We start from the raw sequence: 12,990 nt of genomic DNA, 5'->3' as shown, positions 1-12,990 counted from the left end.
CCTCTGCTGGAGGAAGTCTGAACTTTATCTACGCTATTAATTCTCTACTTTCTCAGAAGATGTCACCACGTGGAAAATTTTGAGTTTTTGAACTGTGTCATTTTTGATGTGGTTTTGTTTCGCTTGAAGTAAGAAGTGTGAACCTTCTCTTCTAGAGGACACTACTGAAGATCAACAATAGTGCACCCTAGTGCGGAGTCAAAGAACTATTTTGTTGGAGAAATTTTTATTTCAAATGTTTGTTTCTTGCTAAATTTCTTTCTGTTATTGTTTAAGTTGGCTGTATACCCCTCTTTTCCCCCTTATTTTAGATTTATCCAATCCCGAATTTCTTTTAGTAATTTCCGACCAATCCGATGTATTTTCCCCCAACTTGGATATGTTTCTGTACCCGAGCCAATAAAAAGTTTGTGGGAGGGTGTTTTCATTCCCCTAACGCCTAGAACCTTCCGCGAGAGGATATAAACTGCTGATTTTAGGGTCTCCGAGCCACTTCTGTTCCATCTTTCAGTGTATAAAGTACATAGCAGGAGGCGGGAAGCGCCTCTTTCCTCGGCAGCGGTCATCAATAAGGTAATGGCCGATTAATAAATTCTTTCTTTGCTAGCTCAGCAGTTTAACTCTCGGGGCGGGTGCGAAGCGTTTCTCCATGTAACCTTTTCCTAAAATGTAACGATCTTTTCTTCTATTCTCTTTTAAGCTGCATATTGGGATAGAGAGTGCTAACCCTCTCGAGCTCCCACTCTTATTGTTTTGAGGTGAACTTATTTTCTCAACCTATTCTTCGTTAATATAAAACAAATTGCTCTTTTCTAAAGTCACCTCGGTAGTATGGGATTAGCCCTTGCATTAGTGGCCTAGAGCCAGATTAGGTTTTTTTAAAAACAAGTGTATTAGGAGTGCAGATCGCCTCCTCTCAAATTGTTATTTTAGAGGTCATGTAATTGCCCATTTTTATTTAATAGACCTCAGTAGGTTGGGTATTTTACCCCTGTGTCTATGTCCAGTGAGGACAACTTGAAGGTGGAGTTTGGTGTGGCCTGGGAGAGGCTTAAATTTTGAGAGCGAGTGGCTCTTTTGAAAATTCAGTGTTGTATGCCTCGTGGAGGCTTTTCAGTGTAATTTGGAGCAAGGGCTCCTAGGTATGAATGGGGTTTTCTGCCCCTCTGTTAAAACTTGTGTTTGGGGTAAAACTGAGCTGATTGCCCAAGCATTGTGAAGTCAGGGCGCGAAGCCCAAATTCTGTAAATATTGTAACTACCCCTTTTTGACTTGCTACTTTGTACCTGCCATGCTTGTTATTTCTTTGTTTTCGAAAAGAAAATATAATCTTGTTAAATTTTAAATTAATTTTACATTGCACTATAATTTCGTAGCTTGAAACCCATTCACACCCGCACCTTCTTTCACCTCTACCTACCACGGAAAAACTCCGTAACAATAATAATAATAATAATAATAATAATAATAATAATAATAATAATAATAATAATAATAATAATAATAATACAAGTTTGGGCTCATCTATCTTGTTGCATATTTCCTGAATTGCTGTCATTTAGGCAGCCTCCCTACCAATTTCAGTATCCAAATTATACTGCTATCTACCAATACTGGACAGCTCCTATGGCAGAGATAATTGATGTTTGTCAGGTGACACTCTGAGTGTGTCATCAGAGCTGACTTGTAGTGCTCAGATATTTGGCCACTCTTCAAAATTGAAAATCGAATACCTGAGTCAGTATGGATGTCATCACAGTAGAACCATGACTCGAGCATTCCGCACTGTTGTGCCGAGCTAGCTAAAAGTTTTGGTGAAGATCCATTACAAATTGCGAAGAGAAGTACTATATCGTTGTGTTAGTCACGCCTGGGATGTACGCAGCGGTACGTACGTGCACGTAGGGCGTTTTGCTCTCGGAGAGGGGAACTGGCTAAAAGTAGCCGGGCATAAACAAGACGATGGTGATTGTTGTTAAATGTTGTTCGTTTTTACGTCCCGCTAACTACTTTTACGGTTTTCGGAGACATCGAGGTGCCGGAATTTTGTCTCGCAGGAGTTATCAGGATCGAACCTGCCAACTTGAACTCAGAAGACCAGCGCTCTGCTGTCCCAGCTTCTCAGCCCGGTGATGACTTGTTTTAATGAGCCTAACGTATAGGTCATCGCCCTGCATAAAAATAAATCAGGCAATATCCTGTTGGCTGGTAGGCATAGTACTGTATCTATGTGAAGTTTCAATCGTACGTTTAAGACCACGTTCGATTAGCATGACATGTCACCGAAACATTATGCGCTTGCCCTAGAAACTCACTCATACAAATTCTCTGAACATCTGCATTTAAATAGATAATACCACTTCACTGAATTTTGGCAGGCATTGTACTGTAGTAGAAATGCATTTTGAAATAGAAGCAATGAACTTTGAGCTTTAAATCGTTGAAATATCGCCACCAAGTCTTGTTCTCCGATGCGGAGTCAGATGAACCGCTCTCGGAGATGAGACATAAAATGTTATATTGCCACAAAGATTTTATGTGTCAGATGTGCAATTGTATGAACATCTCTCTGAGATGAAGATGAAATGCTATACCTAGGTAGGGTTTATATTTATACTTTCCTATATTTCAGAGCTTAGCTGAAATGGGTACCTTTTCCTTCATTCTCACATTAACCATGAGGTCACTGAGTGAGCTGTTGGAGTCATATTGTTCTAATTACTCTGTTGAGAAGCTCTTATCTGTAGGTATTGGACTTAGTCTCGGTTGTTAATGGCGCACAACAACAATAACAATGAAGTCATGAGCTGTGTCTGGTATTTTAGGCAGTAATAGGCTAGAATGCAAACTAACCTGGCTACTAGCCCGTTCTATTTTGGCCCGGCCCCTAGTGTTTATGCAAACCGCATGGCAATACTGTTGTCAGGGATAATAAGAATTGCATGTAGTCTAGCTCACTCTGTGGTAATGTATCGATAATAACATAACTTCCATGCTCCGAACGGCTTTACTTCTAAACTGACAGTTCGCAAAACACGTGAATATCAAGTTACCTACGTTGCCAGCGCTCTATTCCTGCGAGAATAGGTGATGCATTGCTATACTCTATTCAGAAATGTTGACGAATCAAGAGTGAAAACAAATTCATAAACGCTACACTTATTAACAACATCCGGCACTAACGAGAATACAAAGGTTATGGCTTACATAGGAAACACTCCACCGATCTCAGAGTCATTTTCTTACCACTTGTCTTTGCCGAACTACACTGAGACAAGGTATACAGAGACGAACTAGATACGCTAACCAGCACATGAAACTATAGACTACTAACTTATGCTATACTGAACTGTAAACTACGCTGCAGTAGAGAGATAAAGACTAGAAATAACGATATGAAGAACACAAATTACCGAGAAAAATGCAAAAGATTGCGAACCGTACCAAATACCATGCGCCCGGAGGCACGCGGTGAATGTACACAATAGAGTTGACAACTAGGTTTCGATATCGCTCTCGATAGATGCACATCGATATGAACGGCAGCTTAGGATTGGTTGGATGACTGTGTTTCCGCGCACAACCACAAGATAAACCAAAAAGCGACCAAAACATCAATCTAGAAGCTATAATTTTCAGACTGTAGGAGTTCTCATAGGCTTTGCCCCTAATATCTATGCAAATCTCATTGCAGAACTGATGTCCGGGATAGAGTATACTTGTTAACTGTTCAGTAAGTTTGCATTCTAACGTATAAATGCCTAAACATCCGGGCTCTAGTCAAAGATTTGTTAGTGGGAAAAGAGTGCAGCAACACAAAGGAGTCTAATAGAGGATCATGTTTTAGGAACACACAGCTCTCACTTCAACATCCACTCCCTTGATTCCTTACTGTGGCTGTGAATGTATCGTAGTAAATATTGTGTAAATATAACTTCTGCCACTTTAGGCCGGCTCTTTATCTAAATTTTCAGAGTCAAGGCCTTCGATTCAGCGAGCCATGGGTTCGAATCGATTCCTGGCCGAGTGGTAGATTTTAAGTGCATATATTTAATTACTCAGACATAAGGACTACATATTTAGGTTTGTATCAGTACACACAACTACAGAAACACATAGTGCATATATCCCTGGTAGTTCATACCTGGGACCCCATGCAGTTCTGCGAAAAAGTGTGGTGTCGAAGTTCTCATCGGTGCTGTATGGAAGTAGGCGATGGTGTCGAGGTGTGAGATATGAGAATTAATTTTGTGCCTTGTACAACGTGTGGCTTTCAAAGGCGCGAACAAAATGCTGTGTGAGCGGCTCCAAGAACGATAATGGGATTTGCATTGTCACTCTGATAGCTTTTTTTCAGCAATACCGTGGGCAAAGCGAATCAAAGTGGTGCCAATGCAATATGTCACAAAATTTTGTTATAGGGGAAAATGGAACATAAAAGGAAAGTTCTGCTGGTGGCGGCGGAATGTTTAATTTGCCGCAAAAATTGTCAACCGATTAGTCGATAGGAATATTATGCATATTTGGAACAAGTATCAGTTACAGTAGCGATGGGTCAGAATAAAGAAAGAAATGATTTAAATAAAGAAATGTATGAGATCTTACGAAAAAAGCTCTGTTCTGTGATATATGTGATACATGCGCCGCGGATCAGTGTTTCTACTCCTGTTGCCTGAACTTTGCGTAACCATCTTTTTCATCCTTTCTTTTATACGATCGCTGCTCCTGTTTCTTCTTGTTGCGTCTGCACGCTGCCTTCTGCTGTTTTCCAATCCTCGGTGGTGTTAGCAGTCTCTGTCTTTCCGTAGGCGATCCGTAGCCTTACTCTTCTGGCTATTTTGCTCTTTGCATCAGTGGAATAATTAATCATATTTGAAAGATTTTATTTTTAAGAATATTGAAGGAAAGTCTTCCCTACTTTCATGGCATAGGAAGAAGACGCAATATCTTTCTTTCTTTTTCATGAACCAGAGTTCTAAAGTAGCCCATTTCTTTGCACATATTCCTAAGAGCGATAATGGTATTACATACTTCAAGTACGACTAATAATTGTTAGAAAAGTGCCCGAGCTATTGTTCCTGACTAGTGAGAGCGAGCTACTGGCACAGCTCCAATTCTCCGTAGCTTAATAAAACTAATTAGCAACGTATGCTGTGTCTAGCAAGGGAAGGACAATGGCACAGTAGATATTTTATGTATCTCCATTCCACTTCGGTTGGTTTGGTTTGTATTCAACTTAAGGGAAGAAGAGAACAGGGCAGAATGAAAATGATGAAAAGTAATGACAACAGACGTAAGAAAAGACCATGTCACTGTCATGATCTATGCAGTACCAAGTGATATTATCAGCAGACTTTCTGTTTCTCTCCCACCGATTCTTATCTACATTCTCGCACACACCATCACCACTGCCTTAGAAGCATAATCAACGGTTTGGAAATGTCACAGTTATCCCAATGACAAATGCGTCTGCCTGCTCGTATATCTACCGTATTTTAAAACGGAGGTATAGTTAAGCAACATGTGTGCATACGATCGTTGTGCAAACACACTTCCTATTCCTAGAAGCTTTCCGGCGAGCGGGACCACAACACTTCATTGTTCTCCATAATTTGTATACCGGTTCGATAGCTAGAAGACGTTATTGTACTCAAATACTGTATTAATAGTGTACGGACATTCTATTTTCTGGTATATGGAATCACTTTAATTATTCGATGTTATTTAAAGGTACTATTTTGAAAAAATACTTCACTCAACTGTGTTTGTACAAACTACAATTTTAATATATTTAATTTAATTTACTAGCTGAAGAGAAGCTGCTTCGCTGGGTCTTTTGTACATCCGTACCGTTTTCTCTATATAATAGAGAAGACGTGCATTAAAATACCACTTTTTATATGTTTCTTCTTTTATTTTTATTATTTTTACGGGGTACATAAATATCTTACATACCAAGTTATTTAATAAAATGAAATTCTTATGCACTACATTTGATGTCTTGTTGTGTGGCGCCCGACACGTGAGAAAGCACGTAGAGATGACCATGTTAGAAACAGGAATCCTTCAAATTAACTCAGCAATAGTGGGATGCTTCACCCTAAGCCTTATTGATAGTCATACTATAAGATAATCTCACTGAAAATTATAATAGTTTGAAACCAAATAATGACAAATCATTTGTGATCAGTGGAATTCTTGGTATGAAAACCGATGTTCCTTCTACTTTGATGGTAAGGATTACTGCCTCAATGATATTGTTCAGGAGCTGTTTGAGTAAGTATCTGCCTTATATTCAAGAGTTACAGAAAATACTCACTGATGTCCTCAAGCAGCAAACTGTTATGGATATGAGATCAGCATACTCATGTCAGATGAATGAAATACGGCGTATAAAACGAAGAAGTACACATCACAGCCTTATAGAGTACATTCTCAATCATTTTAATCTTAATGCAAATCTTACGCATTCCACTCTCCTGCTTCCCACAGAGACAAGTATTCTTACATTAATTTTCTCCAAGTGAATGTTGGTACAAACATATCTAAAAAACGAGCAGACTGGCTACTCGGTTTGTGTGGCGTAGCTGTGAGTTTTCAATCTGGAGTTAGTGGGTTCGAACCTCACTGTCGGCAGTCCTGAGGATGATTTCCTGAGATTCTCCATTTTCACACGTGGAAAATGCTGGAAAATGTGACACGGTCACTTGCTTCCCAGTCCTAGGCCTGTCTTATCCAATCATCGCCTTGACCCGCCAGTGTCTGTGTGACTTTGATAGAAAACGATAGCATCCCCCATATCCGTCTTTTAGTAAGCTATTTTCTGTTTCATGAAGAGTGAAACATCACAGCAGTTATAAATTGACGCTTACAAGTTTACTACATGTATCGAGGAAGAGGAAATAGTGCAAGGTCCAGGAACGGGGACAGTACATCACACATCATTCCATTTTATTCCATCGCCCGTTAGTGCCGCCCGATTGTCATCAAGGGGAGAGTAAATGTTATGACTGAGCTCTACAGCACTTGGTTTATTGGATCAAGTAAATCTCCTTGCAGTGCACTTCGTTTTTCGCTCTGAGGTTATATTTCATTCAGGTTGTTCCGTCACTCACGTCTCCACGGCTATCGTAAGAGCAGTGGCGTAATGACCTTAGCACACAACTAGTCTCACTGCTCACACCATACTTCAGTTCCGGGCGTTGCACTGAACAATGCCATTGTGAATAATCATCTTCCATTTGTATCCGTATAGCGTGCCTGCTTCTTATCTGGCCGTTCGATATCGGCCCATTTTATTTCTGAACCGAGAGCAGGAATCGCGTTCATTTAGCGTGGTTAGATCAACTCAGGCCTGGCTGATACGAGAGGTGAGGGAGCGGTGATTGTGGCTAAGCACAGTAGTCGCTGATCACTTCACTTTGGCGATCAAAATGTTTCCGCTCGTCGTTCGTACCGTCCTCAGTTGTCCAATCAGGCAAAGTCTCCGTGAGGCACTCATCCCTCCGTGGCACCAGGTTTAAGATCACCGTGTGGTAAAACACCACGTCCTGCTGCGAGAAAAAGTTCGTAACACATCGTTGGCCGACTGGAACCGTCGACATTTCAAGGCTTTTTTGAGGGGACTGAAGGTGTCGAGAGATCAGGACAATAGGGCGGGTACTCGAGTATCACCCATTTGAGTTGGATGAGGCTGACTTCCCATATCGGCCGGAGTCTTGCGTCGAAACGCGACCCACAGAACTTGGTGCACCATTCCACAACGGTGGTTTTCGACAGACACGCTGCCCCATACACAGTCTTTATCCTCCGACGGATGTCCACCGGTGTTTGTCCTTCGTCAGCCAAGAACAGAATAACAGCACGTTGGTCCTGTTTGGACGCATTTGGTAATAACATCGCTATAGTTTACGTGGCCACATTTAAGGCACGACACGACTGACACACTAATCTCTTTGCCTACGTGTCCGTGCTTATGTACCCACATGTGAGTCACGCTACGTTGCATGCCGGCTGCAGCAACGCCCTCAAACGGAAACGTTTTGATCACGCCTTATACAATATCTACAGGCAAATGGCAAAACATTGCACAATACACAGATACCAAATTTGAATGGATAAATTATCTGTAACGATATGGAAATACAATAGATATTTTGAGAAAGTAGATTGAATTTCCTTTTTCGCCTCATCCACATCTCAAATGCTTCGATTGTTCTCTCATAATATTTCCTCATCGTCCAGGTTTCTGCACCAGACATATCACTTAGTCAAATCAGCGTAACTCGGAATGTACAATTCTCTTTCTTATTCCTTGTTTTATTGTAAGTGTTCTTGGTATTCTGAAGGGGATGGCGCGCCTCCTAGACGGTGACGCCGTCTCACAGGCTAGGCCAGGAGATTTTTATCGGAGAAAGAGATGTGCGGAGAAGAGTGAGAGGTTTGGCGGCCCTGGCGTATACTATGAACTGTCCCTGGCATTCACCTTAGGGCAGGAGAATGGAAAACCACAGGAAACCATTCTCAGGACACCCCTTTTCCGTCTCCAGAATACAGAGGCGTGGAACCTTGGCAGAGCTGTGACGACCTTTCCTATGCTCGGTCGGTCGGACGAAATGCAGAGCTGTCGGGTCACGGTCTAGCATGGTCACTCGTAAGCCCAAGCCTACTCTGCTTCTTTCCTTATTGCTATTCCTTTTTCTAATTTGTATTGTTATTATTATTCCTTTTATTAATTGTATTCTTTTACTGTTGCTATTGTTGTTGGTATTGTTACAATTAGAGCCGGGAAGTATAGTATGTTTAGTCATCAGCCCGAAACCTTGTTGGATCCTCAACAGCTCCGCCATCAGCTGTCATAGATGGCGTAGGCATCACTGAAGAGGCGTACTAGGGATATGAGGAGTGAGGTAGTTTCCCGTTGCTTTCCTCACTGAGCCAGAAGTTGCTATTACATATCAGTCTGCCAAGCCCACTGAAATGCATGCGCCAATCGACCCTATGAGCAATAGTTTCACACCATTCATAGCAGGGACTGGCTGCATAAGGACTGGCATTACTAGCATTGCTCATACCTCAGTCACTTTCATATTGTCAAAGCCAAGTATACGACAGAGACACATCAATGAAAGTAACAAAATTGCTCTAACCTATACCAGAAGACATAGTGCACTGTAAACACTAGGTCTTGCCAGCAAAGGAAGTATAGGTTAGTGTGCAAACTAATTTGGCTAGTAGGAAGTGTACTCTAGTCTAGCCCGTAATCTAACTAGAGTAACAAAAGTTCTAGCGGTTCTAATAGGGAGAGCCCCTAATTGTTATGCAAAGCTCATACCATATCTGTATTGCAAGTTAGAATATACTCGATATTCACTTCAGAAGGTTTGCATATCAAAATATTAATACCTGAACATTCGCGTACTTATTCTTCTTCTACTTGTTCGGCTTAGGGAACGGATTTCCAGATAGTAATAGGTTAGATTTGAATGAGTTGAATGCGTCCTCTAGCCTTCGCGTAAGTTCAGAAGGAAAACTTGCATAAGCATGAGGGTTTTTAAAGGGCCGTACCCCTAATGTTTATGCAAGCTTTTAAACAGGAGCGTTGTGCGGTCTTCCAGAAGCTTTCTGCTCGTTGAAATCTAACTTACTAGACTACTGTTTACGAATTCGTACGCTAATTATTATTATTGTTATTGTTCTAATTTTTATTCCTGTTAATATACTACTATAGCTTCTGAAAATATTGAAAAGAAACTTCTCGCCCCTATGTTTGGAACACCTCATAGACTTGGAAGTTCTCCGGATTAAGTATCAAGATTTCATTTCGTTACGAAGCAGTAGGACTGACCCGTCTAATTCTTCTTGAAGTTTCTAGAGCACGCTATATTCGATTGTGGCTACACGCCTGGTTCCCATCCAAGCTGGATTCTATGGAGAGAACAATCGATTAGCGTCGCTGGCGGAAATGGAAGATTTAGGCTGGATATGCGCTCCTCCGCCCGTCATTTCTCTTTGAATGAACCAGAGCTGGATAGTGATTCACACGTTCTTGGACGTCATGCATACATCAAAATCTAAAGTAATGAAAATTCGATGTTGCTGTTTCTTGGAGGTGTACGGCTATAATAATTATCAGGTATACTCGTGGATCAGTGGGAGGGTGTCTCAGAACCACAGGTTCAGACGTAGAAGGGAATGTCAGATTTTTGAAGGGCGGAAAATAATGCATGCTCTATCATGTCGGCTCGTAAAGGAACTCTGGTGTTTACTTTACAAAATTCATCAACACTCAGCTATAGAAATTTTCAACCTCCTGTGGGTGGGAGGATGCAGATGAAGAATACACTCAAGGTATCACTTGCCTGTCGTCAGAGGCGACTAAAGGGGGCCCCAGGGGCTATCAGCGTTGGAGCGTGGGTTGGAAACCACGGGGCCTTTAGCTGAGTCCTGGCATTGCTTTCATTTGTGCCAGGCTCCTCACTTTCATCTATCATGTTCGACTTCCCTTGGTCAACTCTCGTTCTTTTCCAACTCCGACGGTATTATGGCACTCGAGGTCGAGGGAGTCTTTCATTTTCACGCCCTTCGTGGCCATTGTCTTTCTTTGTCCGTTACTTCCTTCTTCCTTCCTTTTTTCTCTCTCTACCCCCTGTGGGTGAGGGACGCAGATGGAAAATACACCCACCTTATCCCCTGCCTGTCGTAAGTGGTAACTAAAAGGGGTGAGAAAAGGATGATTGAATTAGAACCGTGCGTTGTCTGTGATTAGTACAGCTATGTGAGGAACACCATGAGTTTGCGTTGTCTATGAGTGGCGCCATTATGTGAGAAACACCATAGGTTTGCATTACCTGTGCCTAGTACATTACCTGTGATTAATACCATAATGACCGGGCGAGTTGGCCGTGCGGTTAGGGTCGCGCAGCTGTGAGCTTGCATCCGGGAGATAGTTGGTTCGAACCCCCCACTGTCGGCAGCCCTGAAGATGGTTTTCCGTGGTTTCCCATTTCACACCAGGCAAATGCTGGGGCTGTACCTTAATTAAGGCCACGGCCGCTTCCTTTCCGCTCCTAGACCTTTCCTATTCCATCGTCGCATCATCAAATTTTGAATTCTGGGCAGTGGATGACTTTTAGAATTTTAAATTTTCATTACATTTCGTACCAGTAAGGGCCGATGACCTAGATGTTAAGCTCCTTTAAACAACAAGCATTTGTTCATCATCATCATCAAGATAATTTCAGTTCTTCTGCAATCTGATGTAGTGAAATGGAACTTCGAAATGAAAGAAGCTTTCTTTTTGTCTTAATGCACAACTGCTCATATAGACACATCACACTGCTATCAACTGCGGAAACAAGCGACATCCCTCCACATACTTTGGCGTCAGGAAGGGCATCTTGCCGTAAATCACAGCCAACTGCTGATGTATGACACAGTTCATATCATGCGTTTGAGAAAGAAAACAGAAAATAGGAGGAAGTACAGCCTGTACAGACAACTAGTGTTTCACCCCGAACTAGTGCCATGGAGACTTGTTTAAGTATGCACGTCATTTTGTGATTGAGGAAACGTTTACTGAGGGCTAAGTTTTGATCTCGAAGTGCATCTAAAGATGTAGCGAGCTATTTAGCAAAGTGCTGCCTATCGTAAGAATGTATGGCAGGGGAGGTCTGTTTATTTTTCCACTCTAGATCTGCTTGTTATCTTCCTCCGGTCTCGTATGTTTCCCGTCATATTTTAATGACGCGTTTCGTCTCCGCAATTCAAGGTCAGGTACGGCGCCTGGATGAGGCGTTCGTTCACTACTTACAGACGTATTCAGTGCTTCGTAGAAAGATTCTCATCGATAGAACGCACTCCCTCAGGACTCCTTTACGGTCATTATCACAGTATCTTCAAAATAATATCAAGGCCTGTGGTTTTGTTAACGTTAGTCCCGTAGTATGCGGGTAGCTTGGCTGCAGTTTACCCTGAGACCGAGTGTTCGATTCTTGGCCAGTTTTAGAATTTTTAAACTGCACTGAGGGCTGGAATGCGGTTCACAATCAGCCTCGCGGGACCGATCGAGGAGCTGCATGTTGCGAGGGGCTATGTCACTACAGCTGGGAGTGACGTCAATCTGGAAGTAATCCGACTTGGCCACTGTCGTGTCGGAGGTCAAGTTGTGCCACGATTTGACTTGATTTGGGAAGTTCACCTACACGAGACAAGTAGGAACTGTCGTCTAGCTCGCTATTTTATAGTGGAGCGAGAGTAATGTATCTTTTAGGGGTTCTAATAGATCGGACCCCCTGATGTTTATGCAAATCTCAAAGCAGAATTGTTGTCCTGGCTAGAATATACTTCCTCGCTTCAGCAAGGTTGTATTTCGGGCTCTAAGTATTATTATTATTATTTTTAATTTTTTATGATGATGATGATGATGATGATGATGATGATGATGTGTCTGGCCACCTTCGGAGCACGTAGAGCCAATAGTTATTATTGGTCTTCTTGTTCTCCCCCAAGCTTCTCGCTATGAGCTTGTCTTTCTTGTGTCCGTACGTATTTGAGATTCAGATTTAGATTCCTCTGATTTGAGTTGATTTTACCGTGTAGTTGCCGGTGAGTCAATATTGACGTGCGTGAGATCCGTTCGGGTGCCTATTAGCCAGCGTACGTTTGTTTGTCGGTTCCACTTTTGATGAGGAATATTTACTCGGTCAGTGGCGAATCGTCCATTCGTGGCGTATGTCCTTAGACTTTCGTGTGTATTTTTTGGACTGAAGTGAATCTGTCCGTCGATCAGTCAGTAGAGTTCTTCAGAACTTTAACACATCCAGATACCATCGTGGACCTCCTCCTTCTCAAATGTTGATTCCGTAGATTGATTTGCGGTAGTTCTTTTCTCCGCGCTCCCCTTGCGTTCAGCACAGCTTATAGAGTTAATGTCTCCCATTATCTCGTAAATCTACTAGATTCGGAGTCTTCCTCAATACATCTTCTCTT

This window comes from Anabrus simplex, chromosome 13 (genome assembly GCF_040414725.1).
Source record: "Anabrus simplex isolate iqAnaSimp1 chromosome 13, ASM4041472v1, whole genome shotgun sequence".
In the NCBI taxonomy this organism is placed as follows: domain Eukaryota; kingdom Metazoa; phylum Arthropoda; class Insecta; order Orthoptera; family Tettigoniidae; genus Anabrus; species Anabrus simplex.
Note: the sequence above shows the minus strand (reverse complement) of the source record.